Source organism: Clinocottus analis, unplaced genomic scaffold, assembly GCF_023055335.1.
Source record: "Clinocottus analis isolate CAN_PGR_092001 unplaced genomic scaffold, fCliAna1.0.p SCAF_17, whole genome shotgun sequence".
In the NCBI taxonomy this organism is placed as follows: Eukaryota; Metazoa; Chordata; class Actinopteri; order Perciformes; family Cottidae; genus Clinocottus; species Clinocottus analis.
In genome coordinates, this window is record NW_027175898.1 from 1123143 (window position 1) to 1138368 (window position 15226).

General features: G+C 43.0%; 1 protein-coding gene across 1 annotated transcript in view; it reads left to right on the forward strand.

Moving 5' to 3' along the window:
* The window catches only part of LOC137788044 (leucine-rich repeat and fibronectin type-III domain-containing protein 2), a 120532-nt gene that overhangs the window by 58386 nt on the left and 46920 nt on the right, over positions 1-15226 (forward strand). Inside the window, exon 2 of the mRNA XM_068580850.1 lies at positions 8193-8329. The gene's annotated coding sequence lies outside the window, so the exon portion shown is untranslated. The remainder of the gene's footprint in view (positions 1-8192; positions 8330-15226) is intronic.

Here is a 15226-nt window from a genome sequence, read left to right on the forward strand (position 1 = left end):
GCACGGCGGGCTTTGCGGCGCCAGATGAAGTGACGTGATATTAAGCCGGTTTTGCAAAGTCTGTTTTGGGGTGTAATCCAGCTCTCTGACAGTAACGTTTACGTCCTGCATGCATAAGCGAGTACATCACAACCTGACAAACAGACAAACATGGAGCTTCAGGGCCGCCGCTCGTCTTTGTGTAAGCCTCGTCCCCGAAACAGATTTTACATCAACAAAGAATTTTTCCGGAATTTAAAATGTGTTATTACCCCTGCATACATAATGCTCACTCCCCTTGTGTATTTGTCATGGAATAAAATATTCCATCTTATGTTCGGCACCGTAGGGCTCAACTTACAGTCAATTACTGTATTCGGCGTCTTCGTATATATCTAGCATGCAAATGAGACTATAAATACCCGCGACTCATCTCACAGATGCATCACCCTGTCAGGGCGTTAAGCAGAGAGCTGCGACTCACCGAGTTGGAGCTCTTCTCCACGCTACAGACGCTCAAACTTAATTTTCTTTCATGCCGTGTCAGGACTTCTGGCCCCTGCAGAGGCTGAGGCACCAGAAGTTGTTTCAACGGCAGATGTTCGTCTCCCAGAGCTTTAATGAGCGCGGACCTCAAAGCTGCAGGAAATGATGAATTACAAAGCGGTGTTTTCTTGTCCTCTTTAAACTGGATTGATGAGGGAAAATAATATCTATGTTAATAAAAAGGCTATATTAACAACTAAAATGTACTATTTATTGCATTTAAATGTAACTTGTATAAATTTCCAAATCGCGTTCTGACATACTGTTCATACTCGGTGAGCTATGGCATAAAACTGAATATGTAATGTGTTCCTACTGCATATTTTGTGGACTTTGTGTGCGTGAGAAAGTATAAAATGTGAGTTTACGGGACATACACAGTCTTTCCCAAAATGCATTGCAGCTCCTCAGTTTGAATAAATCAAATAATTAGGAATGTATTTAAAACAAAAATATTTTTGAACATCAATTTGTAATTTGTTTGATGTATTCTTGGAAAATGATTAAATTGAGTGGAAGAGGTATTTTGAGTTTGTAGTACGTACATTCTGATCAACTATATAGTTACTGTGCATTTTCAAACGCAAATCTACAAATTAACACTTCAATGTGTTTTAATGTTTAAAGATAAACCTGTAATGAAAGCAAAACAGCCCCAAATCTCAGGAAATGGTGTGTTTTTGTTTTACCGTCTTCCTTTAAGAATATAACTTGTGCAGTTAGCTGTTTCTCAGTTGCAACGGGCATTTATTAGAAATACACACCGAAGATCAGGATATAAAGACACACAAATGTGGGTGGGTCCCACCACATTCTTCCGATTCAAAGACATTTATCCCCTAATTATAGTTGTTTATTTATAAAATATGCTCAGATATCAAGAATCTGACCGTCCGTGCATCATCTGGCATCCCGACACCGCCTGACGGCACACCCCATCCATCGGTGTGGCGGGAAGCCTCGCGGTGAGACTGCAACTGTTCAGCACCGTGATAACGATTAAGCGGCTGGTGCTTTGAGCCGGGGCGCTCGCTAATTCCTCTCACAGCACATTTTGCTCAAACACAGATGAATTATGGAGCGAGCGGCCCACCGAAGCGTCCTGCAAGCTGTGTCAACGATGCTGCGGAGCTAAAGATAGAGCCGGCAACAGGTCAGACTCTTCTCCACTGCACAAAGCCTCCAGTGGTGGAGAAACGCAGGAGGGTCGACACAGAGGAGGCTCCGAAGGCCAGAAGAGCGCGCTGATTGGCTGTCAACACACGGTGCAGACCATGAGAGATTTTTATATCCAGCATATAGCATTATATTTAGCCTAAAGCATTGTAACACTGAGTACACTAAGTAGAAGTGAATGTATGACATTGTTGGACCATGGGTGAGATGATGGACTAAAAGGACTTATTATTCGCGCTTCACCCTTTTCATCCATGGACGTCACAACAATGGGTTGAAAGGTCAGACAATTTGACACGGAGGTTCCCGGCAGTCGAGCATCAGGGATTTACGGTGCTTGAAATCCATTTATCTCTTGTTTGGACTTTGTGTAGTTTGAGTCAGTGAGGCTTGCGGCGAAATAGCCGCAGCTTTATCATCGTTGTGACCGCAGGTTGCCTAGTAACAGGGCGGGAGAGCAGCATCCCAAACACCTCGGACAGAGGGATGAAGAAGCGTTGGAGCAGCCGGCGTTTTAAATGGGTTTTAAGACCGCATAGAGCTATTAGCGCCGTTAGCTGAGAGCCGCCGGCTCAACCGCCGCCATGTTGAGAACCATTAAGAGGCAATAGAAATGGTCCCCATCTTGGACACTTTTAAATCAACACAGTGGTGTTTTATTCTGTCATCACACAGAACACAATGAGTAAAGCCTATATACAATCTAATAAACAATATGACTGAGTGTTATACTTCTCTCTGTGTTTTTTTAAAATATATTTCTATCCTACATTCTTATTAATTAGGATTATGTCAACAGAGAAGGATCAATAAATGTAGTCTTTATTTTTCCTCTCATCTCATGTTTGCACTACTGGCATGTACTCTCACTGTTGTCAAACAATGAAGATTACAATTGTGCAAGAGAAAAAAGAAGAAGAAAAAAAAAAGCCAGTACTTTGATGTCTGCACTCAGCGTGTCGTTTCGGTGAGGTGTCGTCTTTCACATCGGGCACAATGGTGTAATAGGTGACTTTGGGGAGCGCTGCTTCTTTAAAAGACATCACCCATTAATATTCCAAAGGGACGGCCCCGTCCGACCGCCCAGTGCCGGGATCAAAACGTTGCCAACGGCGGGGCGGGAGACGGAGGGGGGTGGGGGGGCGAGCCCAGCATCCCCTTTGACCTTGAGTCTTAGAGTTGCAGCACAGGTGTCATGTGCAAATCCCCCCAGAAAGATAATGTCACGGGCACACTCAGCAACCTGTCATGTTATTATGACGTCTGACCTGTCATGTTATTATGACAGGTCTGTTTGCCGAGAGAGATTGGATCTGATTCGGAAGGACAGTACAGCAGCTCTTTGATGATCCAGATCCTGGTGGTAATAATGGTAGGAAAGAGTGTGTGTGTGTGTGTGTGTGTGTGTGTGTGTGTGTGTGTGTGTGTGTGTGTGGGCTGCGCAGAGACTTGTGAAAGACGAGACAAAGTCAATGGAAAGTGTTAGGACTCATGGATTTCCTCAGCCCCTTAATGTTGCCTCATGCATGGGAGCTGACTAATAAGGGCCTCATGACTCATTCTGTGAACTTTCTCTCCGTTGAGTTCAATTTTAAAAAGAGGCACTCAGATTTTGCGCGTCAAAGTGAATTTATTAGTCATGCTTGGTGTTTTTGTGTGGTTTCCGGAGCTTTGTCATGTTTGATCCAGGCTTCGACATCCCGCTCTGAAGAGGTAAGCCAAGGTGGAAATGCTTTAAACTCGCATTGACGCCAGTTCTCTTTTAAATAATTCCCTCGGTAAACATTGTAAACATAAGTTTATGGTCTCAATCTCTAGTTTTAAGTCTTCTTCAATGCACCATGATGTTCATTGAGTGAATTAAGGTCTATTTAGTGTCAAACAGACCATAAATCATGGTATGCTGTAAGGCGGAGCTACACGGTGCCACAATGTCGTTTTCACAACCGCGCAAATAACGAGTCAGGTAATTATCATACATAAAAGTTATATGACATTTAAATTTTGGGGGGTTTTCTTTTAAAAGGAAGAAAGAAAGAAAGAATCATCCTTTATTAATCCCCTTATGGAAATTCTTTTCTGCATTTGATGTATCTTTGGTTAAGAAGCCGCCTTATGAGGCGCCGGGGAAAACATGTTACCACAACGAATATTATATAATTGATATTGTTATGATGAATGTTGTCATTTTGCCACCTGAGTCATTAGTCAATCAAGTTATCATCAACCGTGTTTCCTTAAACCCAACTTCCTGTGAAAAGGGGAAGTTCATTTTTAAAGACAGGATGTATGTCACACGCGTGTATCGGGGATATCGTCATAGTTTACAACTATGAAAGTGACATTGACCAAGCTGCGTTTTTCTGGAATGAGAATGTCGGCACATTATAAATACATAGACGATACACACATCCACTGTCTGTACCTCCCAGAACACCAGAACTAATATGTGTGTGTGAGATGTGAAGAGTGCTTCCTTAAAACTTAATCTCCCCCCGGAAAAAGCAATTGGATCTGGATCTGGGTTCCACTAATCTACCACCATTCCCCTGCTTATTGTAAGTGCATGTTGCACTCACTGACTGATATGCAAGAAGTAAATGCAATCTAATGCTAAGAGGAACACAGCAGTCTGCCCGCTCGCTCCCTGCAGAGGTCCAGTTGTGGCTTTGCTTCAGGATCAGATGACGAACAAGACTTCAATTCATCATCTGAAGCATCACATTGTGTTAGTGTGTGTGTGTGTGTGTGTGTGTATTGGCTACATTGTGTCTCATATCATCCAGCCACCTAATGAATGAATGTGCTGTGGTCGTTCTTGTGCGCACACACAACAATATGCGTTTTATTGGCACGGTGAAGTGTTATTCACAGCGTCTGAGCGACTCCTGATGTTCCCACACCGTTTCCTTGTGAACAAATCCTTTAATAATACAATTCAGGCCCTGACAGCGGGTGAGACCGCTCATAATTAACCCACTGTAAACACACACTTAAATGATTTATCGGCGTCCTCCCCCCGCCTCCATTGACCCCTTTTAATAGCACATAGATGACGAGGGGCTTTCTTGATTGATTCCTAATACGCAGCTTCCTCCGAAACGAAGCGCTTGGAGACCACGCGGCTCAATTAATTACCTGTTCGGCACCCGGTATCTCGCGTCTTATTTGAGGCATTTGGCATTCATGAGCATGCAGACGCGGCTTGTTTTACATCAAGAAACTGACAGCCGCGGCAGAGGCGTTGACGGCAATTTGAGTGGGAAATAAAACCAGACGAATCTGCGTATCAGCGGCTCCAAGGTGGACGGTTATGATCGACAGCTTCAGTGTTTCTCTTCGGCGGGTGGAACGTGGAGGCTGTGAACCCGCGTTAAAAACAATCTGAGCTCAACAGGAAGATGCTGAAAAGTGTGAGGTTGGGCCTTCACGCAGTTAGTGAAATCCTTTCCCCGCTGTTTCACTCTGTTACGTCAACAGTAATCTAGAGTGGCAGCTGCTTGATGACCTCAGCGACACGCTGCACCGGCGGCGTCTCAATTACGCAGGCGTGAAATTGTTGCTGTCTGAATTCTGGTTGAACTTTTTTCCTTTTTTTTTTTTTTTTTACAGCTTCATGCCCGTTTGCACTCAAACAATTCGTAGACCACCACGAGGCAGCGTGGGCGCTCCGGGCCGCCGTGGGTGGGTGGAGGCTCCGGAAATCTCGTTGAGCACATTGTGTTGCTGGGAATCCAAAGCAGAGGTGTTCTTTGGCAAAGGACAACCCGACACAGCCGTGGAAGTTGGGTGGGTGGGGGCTGGAGGAGGAGGAATTCCACGGCTTAGTTACACCCCGCATTGCAGAGAGAGCTTGTCAACGGGATTGTGGGAGGATATTCTGCGGCTTGTCACAAACAGAGGCAGAAATCACATGACATAACAACTGCAGTGGCTTGTCAGGGAGAACAAATCGTTGTCTTCGGTTTCAGTCGAAATTCACAGAATACAACCCGGGGAAAAGGCTGACTTTGTGACTTTGCAGCAATTTGGGTCCCCTTACAAACACATTATCCTTCCCAACTCGTCAAACGCTAACGGTTGGTCAGCGGCGCTGCACTTTAAACTAAGACGCTCTAGGTTCCCCTCTAGCGTCAGTTATGTACATGTTATGGATTGGAAAAGACGTATATAGATTTACTTGGTGTTTAGGTTTTACGTATGCAACATAACTACTTGCTGATGCTTAGGATAGGGGTCAGGGTTGAACTAAGCATTTGTTACATAAAGTAAGTCTGTTCACTATGTAAATAAGCTCTAGTCTAAGTTCAGTGTGCAAGACTATACTTGTGCATGCCTAGGCCCTTAGTTTATTTGCATACATCCTCCCATACACTTCTTACACGCATGTCCACTCATCTGTCATTGTGAGGGGCTGTCAATCATGATATCAGCTGTTCTGATCAGCTGGTCTCTTCTCTCCAATAGCACAATGACATCGTTAGCCTTTCATCTTGCTGCTGTCTCTGTTTAAATATGACTGTCTCTCTAACCTGTTACGCACCCATCCACCTCCCCATCTTCATTGACTCATCATTCTAACTGCCTCGTCAGCCACAAGCAATTATCTCTTTCTCATCCGTCTCTCCCGATGGAAACGGAGTTGCTTATGTACGGAAATTACGCAACAGAAGTTAAAATAAGTCAACGTTGACTTGGTTGCTCGAGAGGACACAAACAGTCGTCCACTAGGTGAATGTCAGGTGTTTGTTTGGCTTGTCCGGCCTACACGCCGATCTGCTTTCATGAGAATGTGATGGACAACCAGACAGTGAAGCTCTGGTGTCAGACAACGAGGGGCACGGATCCAGCGTCGGTATTTGACATGTTGAGAGTGAGATGAGGTGTCATAGCTTTTATTCCAGATGTTTGAATCAATGCCCACATCTGAGAAGTGACCAGAAGCGGTTTGGTTTTGTGCTCATTGATGCTCCCGCACGTGGGGAAGAAAAAAACTCGGCCAATGGTTTGTAGTTAGGATTATGAGTTCGACTGTGATCTTCCTGTGCGAGAGAGAGAACACTTTCCAAACAGAAAAGTTGGCTTGAAAAATATTAGAAATGAGTCCCATTGTTTGTTGTATTTGTATTGGGTTCTCTTTTGCGTACAAAGATCGTCACTCTGTTTCACTTTAGTCGTTTGTGTCGCTTGCTGCATTACTGGGAAATATATTAAAGACACTGTATAAACTGCCCACTCTTATGCAAAACCAGTTGCATTGGAGCTACCGAAGAAACGGCCCCAACGAGCCCTGTGAACTCGTCAGAGAGACGTGGACGCAATTTGGGAGAAAAACTTTTTTTTTTTTTTATGTGATTAACGTTGGTGAGCAGAATAAGCTGCTCGTCTCCGCAGTTACGAGCTTGTTTTGAATGGAGAAAGCGCAAACGACGGTCATTATCAGGGATCGAGCAATCAGCTTGTTCAGTTGTGCTCGACCGCTGTGACACAATGCTTATTATCCAGTTTCACACTGACACTATTTAACTGGGTGACTCTTGTCCATTGCCGTAAGACGGCAGCGTCTTTGTCAGCTAGTTGGTTTTGTGTCATTTGTTCTCCGACCGGCCGTCTAATTTGGCGGAGACAGACGTCTCGGAGCCTTATTTTAGCACAAGAGATGCATTGTTCTGTAAAGACAGTATTAATTGCATTGAGATTTCAAAATGTATCTTGTTTATCCACCTTAGGCCTGGAGCCAGAACACACAATAAACATTATGGAACCTTGCCTTGTCTACCTTTCTCTCTATGGGTTGATTTATTTGTACTTTTTCATCTCCACCCATTAGGATGAGAAGCAGCAGTGTGTTTTGGGAGTGCTCCGACATGGTGACAGAATTTTAATGGGGAGATGAATCAATGCTGTATTATTAGACACCGGCTATGTCCTTAAAAACGAACTAACATACAAACAGTTGTTGTCAGGAGACTTTTCTGAAACCTTTTCTGCAATAAACATAAATTGAATGTGTGTCTCTCAGACACTAATGTCTTTATCTTTATATGGGATCCAAACTGATCTATCTATCTATCCTTTAATTCTACACACTCAAATCAAACACTCAGAGGGGTATAATTACCAAACTGTTTTTTTTCTGCACTTTAAAAAAGCAGTTTGAATGTTTTCATTCCACTTTGGTCATGGCCAGCTACGTGCTCCTGGTAACAGATACATGAAAGGCCAAATCAAGACGGGCCAGGGTTTTTTTTCACTTGAAATGTCATGTTTTTCTCTAATTAATGCCTTTTCAAAAGTGGAAAGACCCACAGTTGGTTTTGCAGAACATCTCCAATATTTAAATTATTCATAATAGAAATGCTACTAAAAGTCTCCATGTGGATGAATACAAATATTCCTCTTTCTTTCTTCATGAATTTGTTGTTTTTGGTCATACGTGATGTCATCAGCCACCACTTCCTTTTACTAACTTGTCCTCCTCTTTCTTTCAGGTGACCTGAGAGATCCAACCGAGACAAATGTGACTAACTATTGAGAAAAGGCGTCGTACGAGTTGGACCCCACCTTCTTGACATGAATCACTATGTGTTTGGATACCTGACCCGACAGAACTATTGATCCCGTCACTGTGAGTACCAGAACACAAAGTGATCGTGTCCTCCAGTGGTTTTCTGTTTGTGTTGCATTTGACATCAGATTTTGAGCTTGAAAAGAGCTCTACTGTTGGAGTGTACAGTGTTTGGCCGTTTACTTTTCTGATGAAGTGGTGGCACTTGTCCATCGGTGTCTTTACATGCACTCAACAGGGCTACATCACGTTGATAAGAAACTTGCTTTGCGGAGTAATCGGAGTAGTGGTGAGAGAAACCGTCTCCTGGGGGGGACAAACATTGTTGGCCATGTGCTGTGTACACACACTTTGCTGCACCACTGTCCCTGTGTTATAACAGGGATTATAACACAGGGACAGTGGTGCTGGGTAATGCAATGACAATTGATTGTGTACATATTCTTGATTGAAAAAAAAAAAAGTCAGACTAAAACTGACACAAAGTTGCCTCAATTTCACTCAGCAGAAACTACATTTATATTATATCATGTCCGGTAAAGGGAAATGTGAATTGACGTAGTATTTTTAGGGGGTGGAGATGCCTGGGTTAGATCAGAAGTAGCAGGACGAGGCACTGACGTGATGGAGGCCGGAGGTGAATTGGCGGAGGACGGTCGCATCCCTTTGTCTGAAACAACAACTGACATAGAAGCCGATACCAGCATGACAGTTTTAAAGTTAATGCAATGATATGATTGGCTGAGCGAGACTTGGGGCCACATCTGGTTGAAAAGTGAACGCTCATAGTCAGCGCCCATGGGAGACTGTTTGCCTTCAGGGCTTTCTACCAGAAAGAGCTCGTTTTCACCGAAAAGATGATATTTTTTCCTAAAGGTATGTTATTAAGTATGTTTAGTTGCCTAAAGACATTCAAGACAGAAAGCCCTGTAGGCAAACTTCTCTAGATGTGTAAATAGTCATAGCTGATAGAGTCGAAGCTGGAGAGATTGTGAATAAGTGGAAGCGGGAAGAGCCTCTCTGACTGAACCTCAGCTCAGCTCCATAAGTCTAAATAACGTTGTTTTTTAAAGTTAACTTTGGAGTATTTATGAAATGAAGACACATTTGCGCTGTAAAGAAAATTCCTCTCACTGCTCATAGGCTCCCTGTATGACAAAATGGCACTTTAAATTAAACCACGTTACAGTGACACTTGTATGTAACCTGATTTTGCTGAGTAACCTGGTTGCTTGTGTGCAGCCAGCGAGAACATGAGCTCTCAGGATGGAGGCTGATACGAAAGCCTGCATCATATTGGTCATCTCAGCAACAAAGTCAATAATCCTGAGAATGTGTTGCGGCTCTGAAGGTACGTCGTGAGCTTAGATTGGAACTCTGGCAGTCAATGGAAATAAACAAAATTTACATAAGATTTATGAAAATAACAGTATCACTGACAGCTATGAAAAGGTCACCTGGAGAGCTGCGGGATATATCGTCGAAACGCACCATGCAGTGGATATATATAGACACATATATAATATTTTCACACAGTTTTTCACACAGTTTATGTTTAATTTCCAGAATGAAAATGTCATATTTTGGATAGCGATAGACGTCGATGATGACTGAGAGCTACAATACAAATATAGAGAGAGAGAGATCTGCAAGCCACACAGTGACGAATGGGTTGCTACACACGGTCGACAAAACTGTGACTTGCGAACTGCCCAATGAACAACTCTTCTGGTTCTTTGGTGTTTTTTAATGCACAGACAGCGCCATGGATTTAATAACACACAGCACAGTTATACTGCTTTCACTGAGCCGGAGCCGTGGTCGGTTCCCTAAGCCATAGACAATAAGTGAGATAAAGGATCCATGAGTCAGACGGACTTAAATAACATATTTAACCAATTAACCCCTCCGCCCCTGCACTCTCTCTCTCTCTGCTCCTCTGGGATTGAGAGTGGGGATGGAAGGTTAATTAGGGGCATGGATTTCAGTCCTTATGCCAACAAGGAGGACGGCATCGCTCTTATTTCGCCTCAATTTGCCAACCGAGTGTGAAATGCCATGTGGTTTAATCAAACTCCATAAAACAAGCACAAAATGAGCTGTTCTGTCAAGAACTTTGACATTTAGTTGACCGATCAGTACATTGGATAACCCTGTCGTGAATGTATAAGTTAGCACATTTAACCAGAGCTTAGAAATAAGATAAGATATGTGTTATTGTCCTGCAGGGAAATCTGTCTTGGGCTCCAAGCTGCTGCATCACACAATACACATGCACACACAGAACATCATACCTACGCTAATGCAGAAACATGCTTTAAAAACAGCAATAGTTATGAATAATGAAATAATAAAGCAGGTCTGATCAACACATATCATATAATACTACTTGTTGCTATTTATTAAGTTGATGGAGGATAGAATAAATACAGTTTTGTACCAATTTAGCCTGCAGATTGGCTTTCTGAACAGCTTCTTTGGCACAGATGTGCCATAAGGGCTGAAAAGAGAGACATTCTCTTTCTCTCTGATCTTTATGGTTGTTTGAGCTCCTACTTTAACTGCACTGACAGGTTACCTCACCATACTTGTACGCCATATCGAATTATGAAAATCATTTGATGAAACAGAATCGTGAGTTCACCATTAACACCGGAGAGTCTGAACCAGACCGGGGCTGTATTGGGGTGATAGGGACTTGATACTTGGCAATGAAGGAAAAATCTCACCCAAACTTTTTATCCCCTGAAGACAAAATATGTCACAATTTCTTTCGCAGAAATGTGACATTCACCAAATCGTCTTAAACCCATTCTGTCACATATCTTCAGTCAGCATTTGAGCCGCGTGCGCCACAATTATTGGATGATATAAGTCACTTCTACGGGACAAACACTCAGCAAAACCCCGGGTGTTCTGATTGACTTAGGTTGGATTAGAGTCTTAAGCTATCTCCCCAAACTCTTCTCTTCCTTTTCTTATTCTATCACTCTCCCTTTCACTGGGAAAATTGGCATCATTTACTGCTGTCACTGCAGAGCTCATTGTCGCCCATTATCTCAGGGACAAAGCTGCCATGACATTGAGTTAATCCGTGCTTGTTTCAATTTTGCTTTCAGGGCTTGAACACAGATAAGAAGTTCAGGTAAGTGATGGCAAGGAGGCGCCATACCCTAGGCAAAAAACAAAAAAGTGCACCACAATGATTGAAATAAAATGCAATCTGTCAGGCAAATTGGGTTGATCTCCACCCCCCCACACAAAAAATAAGATTATGTCAGAGGCATGGTTTGGTTTTGCACTTCTCTCTTGAATGTATGAAGCATTCTTCTAAAGACAAAGAATTGCTTGCAAAGATGTTTAATACAGATACTGTAAAAAAAAGAAAAGAAAAGAAAAAAGAAAATGCAACCAGTTAGACTAAAAGGAACATTTTATGAAATCTAGGACGAGGAAACTAGAGTAGGCCAAGATCTCCTCCCTCAACAACATCTTTGCAATCATCATCACCGTGAGACATAAAACACTGCAGCAAGAGTTCGATCAGAGGTTTCTTAGAAGGGGAATTGTGTGTGTGTGTGTGTGTGTGTGTGTGTGTGTGTGTGTGTGTGTGTGTGTGCAGGCCTACTCTTCCACGGACAGGGAAATGACGGTCTTAGATAAGGCTCTTTTCAAGACCTGCATAGCCAGTATGCACGTCGTATGGTGTTTTGACCCTAAACTAAGCTTATTTAATTGCATCCACAGAGTATAGCTAAAATATCAGAATGAGCTGGGAGAGAGGAGAGAGACAGAATGTTGATCCAAATATGTCTGCCAAGCAAAGCCACATTTCAAGTCTCTCTCCCAACTCCCATTCTAGAAGAAGATGGTGCACCCTGCAGTTTTTCCAGTTTTCTTGGGAACGAAAGTTGAGACATTTTACGCCTGGGCTGTATCGATTCTGACTTTTTTTTAACTTCTTTCCTGTCTCTTAAGAGGCCCACTTCTCATCACCAGAGTGCTGCTTTAAGACAGTCCAATAGACAATCGTAGGAATTGGAATAAAATCCATTAATTTTAATGGAATTGTTTTAGTAAGATTTGGTTTTGGGGCGGAATTAATCGGTTTGTGTTGAGTTCAACTTCAAATTGTCTTGACAGCCAACCCTTGAGGAAACAGAGAGCCAGACGGTCCGCAATGGATGAAGCTAGCATAGCTCATTAGCTGTGTTCCATCCACTTGTGTTTAACCTTCTCTATTAAAGTTCAAACTGCTCCACAAAAGAGTTTTTTAACAAAGTAATGAGACAGGGGTTCATGGTGCAGCATTGAGACAACTCACAATACAAAAATAAATAACACTGCTTCCTTTTACATTTCAAAATGACACACTTGCTCAAGTCAATGCAGTTATTTGTTTTGCGACAGCGTTAGCCTGGTTTGACCAGTAGCTGTTGGTGGCTGTTAGCTTACTTCAAACATTGCTATACAGCTGACCTCTTACAGAGTCTGTTTACTGACTTATCTTCTTTTTAGTGTCACACAATGTTTTACGAATTCACTGTTTTTCAATAAATAACACTGTTTAACAAAATCAATTAAGTGATCGTATCGTGCTGTTAGCATCTGAGCTAACAAGCTTACTTACTGTAGCTAGCTTGTACGGCTAACTTAAATATATTATTGTGTACCACTGTTCTTAGCTTTTTAGCTGTCACCCCAGCAGCCACAGCAGTTTGCCAATAGCCCTGTGACTACCACTGTGAGACCAAACGTCTAGTGTCACTTCAGTGGAGTGCCTGCAGCACGTAGTAGAAATGTTGGTCTGAGTGTCGGATGTTTGCCAGCCTCAGATTTAATTCATAGATAGGCGATACAAAAAAGATGTGTTCCCCACATGAGCAATGCAGATTGGCACTCAAAGCAGTGAACAACATCTAATAAACAAGACAAATACACCGCCGTTATTGGTCCTTCTTACAGAATCCTTATTACTGTCTCCCAAATATATCTGTACCCATCTGTCCCATCTGCTCCGATGGGAAAAAGCAAAGTAGTAAAAAGACCCGTGATAGCATATAATTGGCAAATTCAGCAATTAACTAGAAATAGATTGACAAAGCGCTCTGAGGTCAGTTAATGTTTGTGCTGAAAAATGAATGATGAGCATTTGCGGGGCCGAGAAGACGTGACACATTTGCTGAAGCGGGGAATTGCCTTTCCCTACTGTCCCTTCTCTGCGGGGTATCAAAAAGATGATAGCGAGTTAATATCGCAGTGCGATCTATTGATTGCACTTGTCAGCTTTTACAATCTGGCTTCATCCGTCGGTCCGCACTCCCTCCGTCTCATTTGAGATTTTCCTATTCGTAGCCGAGGTGAACCCGTCCTCTATCTGACAAACCGTCGCTCCCTCATCTATCGCTGCTCTCAGCCGCCGCCTCCGCCGCCTCCCTTACAGCTGCGCACGAGAGCTCCGTCACGGCTCACTAATCCCCCTCATTAAGCCGGGGCCTCACGGCTCTCGTTACTGTACATCTATTCCCAGGTGCCTTGTTCCACCAAACTCAAGGCTTTCATCTTTGGCAGCATGTGCACGTTTTATGAATTTGCCATGTGCAATGTAGTATGCATGTCAGGATTTTGATGCCTCAATCAGCCGCGGGACCGGATAGCACATGCAAAGGCAGACGTGTTCTCGCTCCATCCTGGTGGTGGAAGGGATCGTGGCATGGAATCGTGCTCACGCTGCTTTTCGGAGACTTAAACATGGACCTATATCTGTTTTTTTACCCCCAGGCTGATGACTGCCGTGGCCGGAGGCGTTATGTTGTCAATGCTTCTATCCCACACACCTTCATACCTAAATACCTCCGTCCAGTCCATTCCTGTGAACGCCACAATTCAGTAACGCCTGGAGGGAATTTGGTCAAATTTGGTACAAACGTCCCCTTGAAATCGTGGAATCAAGAAATTGGGGTTTGGTGGTCAAAAGTCACTTTGACCTTGCGTTTCATTAACAACGCGACAGTAATACTCTGAGGGAATTTCTTCACATATGGCACAAACGTCCACCTGGATTCAATGGATGAACTAATACACATGTTGTGATCACAAAACACAATTTCAGACCACAACTCAAATGCTTATTATTACAATTTCGCACACATTTTCACGATGATAGAATGATAAAAGCATGCCATATTGTACTAAAATGGACATAAACTGCAACTTCATTGGTTGGCAAAGACAACCAATCACTGAGCAATCAGTGTATTCGCCGACACTCGGGCTGAGGTGCTTTCCTCTTGGACTAAGGCTCATATTATTTATAATCTTTTCAGGAGTTTCAGGAATAGTTATGAAAGCATGTGTGCATTTGGTGTTTGATATGGAAGGTTCAGCCTTGGGGCGGCATCCATTTCTGTATTCACTGTGTTTTTATCAGACGAATGAAAACAACCAAATGTATCTTTTTACAGTCTAAAAATGTGAGTTTTCTTGATGGAGAATAATTCCGTCCGCTCCACAGCTCGTGTAAAGTTGGTGGCAGCATGGAAAATGCTCAGAGGATCTATATTAACCTTGCTTTGAAGACATTTTTTGCATTTCCTTATTAAAAGCCTTTTGATTTATCAAACAACTGAGACCCTGTGGAGGATGTGTCGTCTGCACTTCCATGCAATCATAGAACTCTCTTCTGACAAACGGTGCAAAAACGCCAATGACAGGTGGCAGGGAAGATGGGGGTTTGAAGGATACAAATCATCCAGCTGGGAGACTGAATCACAAAGTTGAGCAGCTTTGGCTCTCCATCAGAATTATGTGTGAGTGATGGGTTGTCCTTTCTTAAAAGTGACTTGTAGTAAGGATGCTTTTTAATCCAAAATGGGGAGAGGTGGATAACCCTGTATCAGAGAGAGGCGTTAAATGTGTCTGACAAGGTATTAAACTAAAGAACCAGGGGTGGCCTCG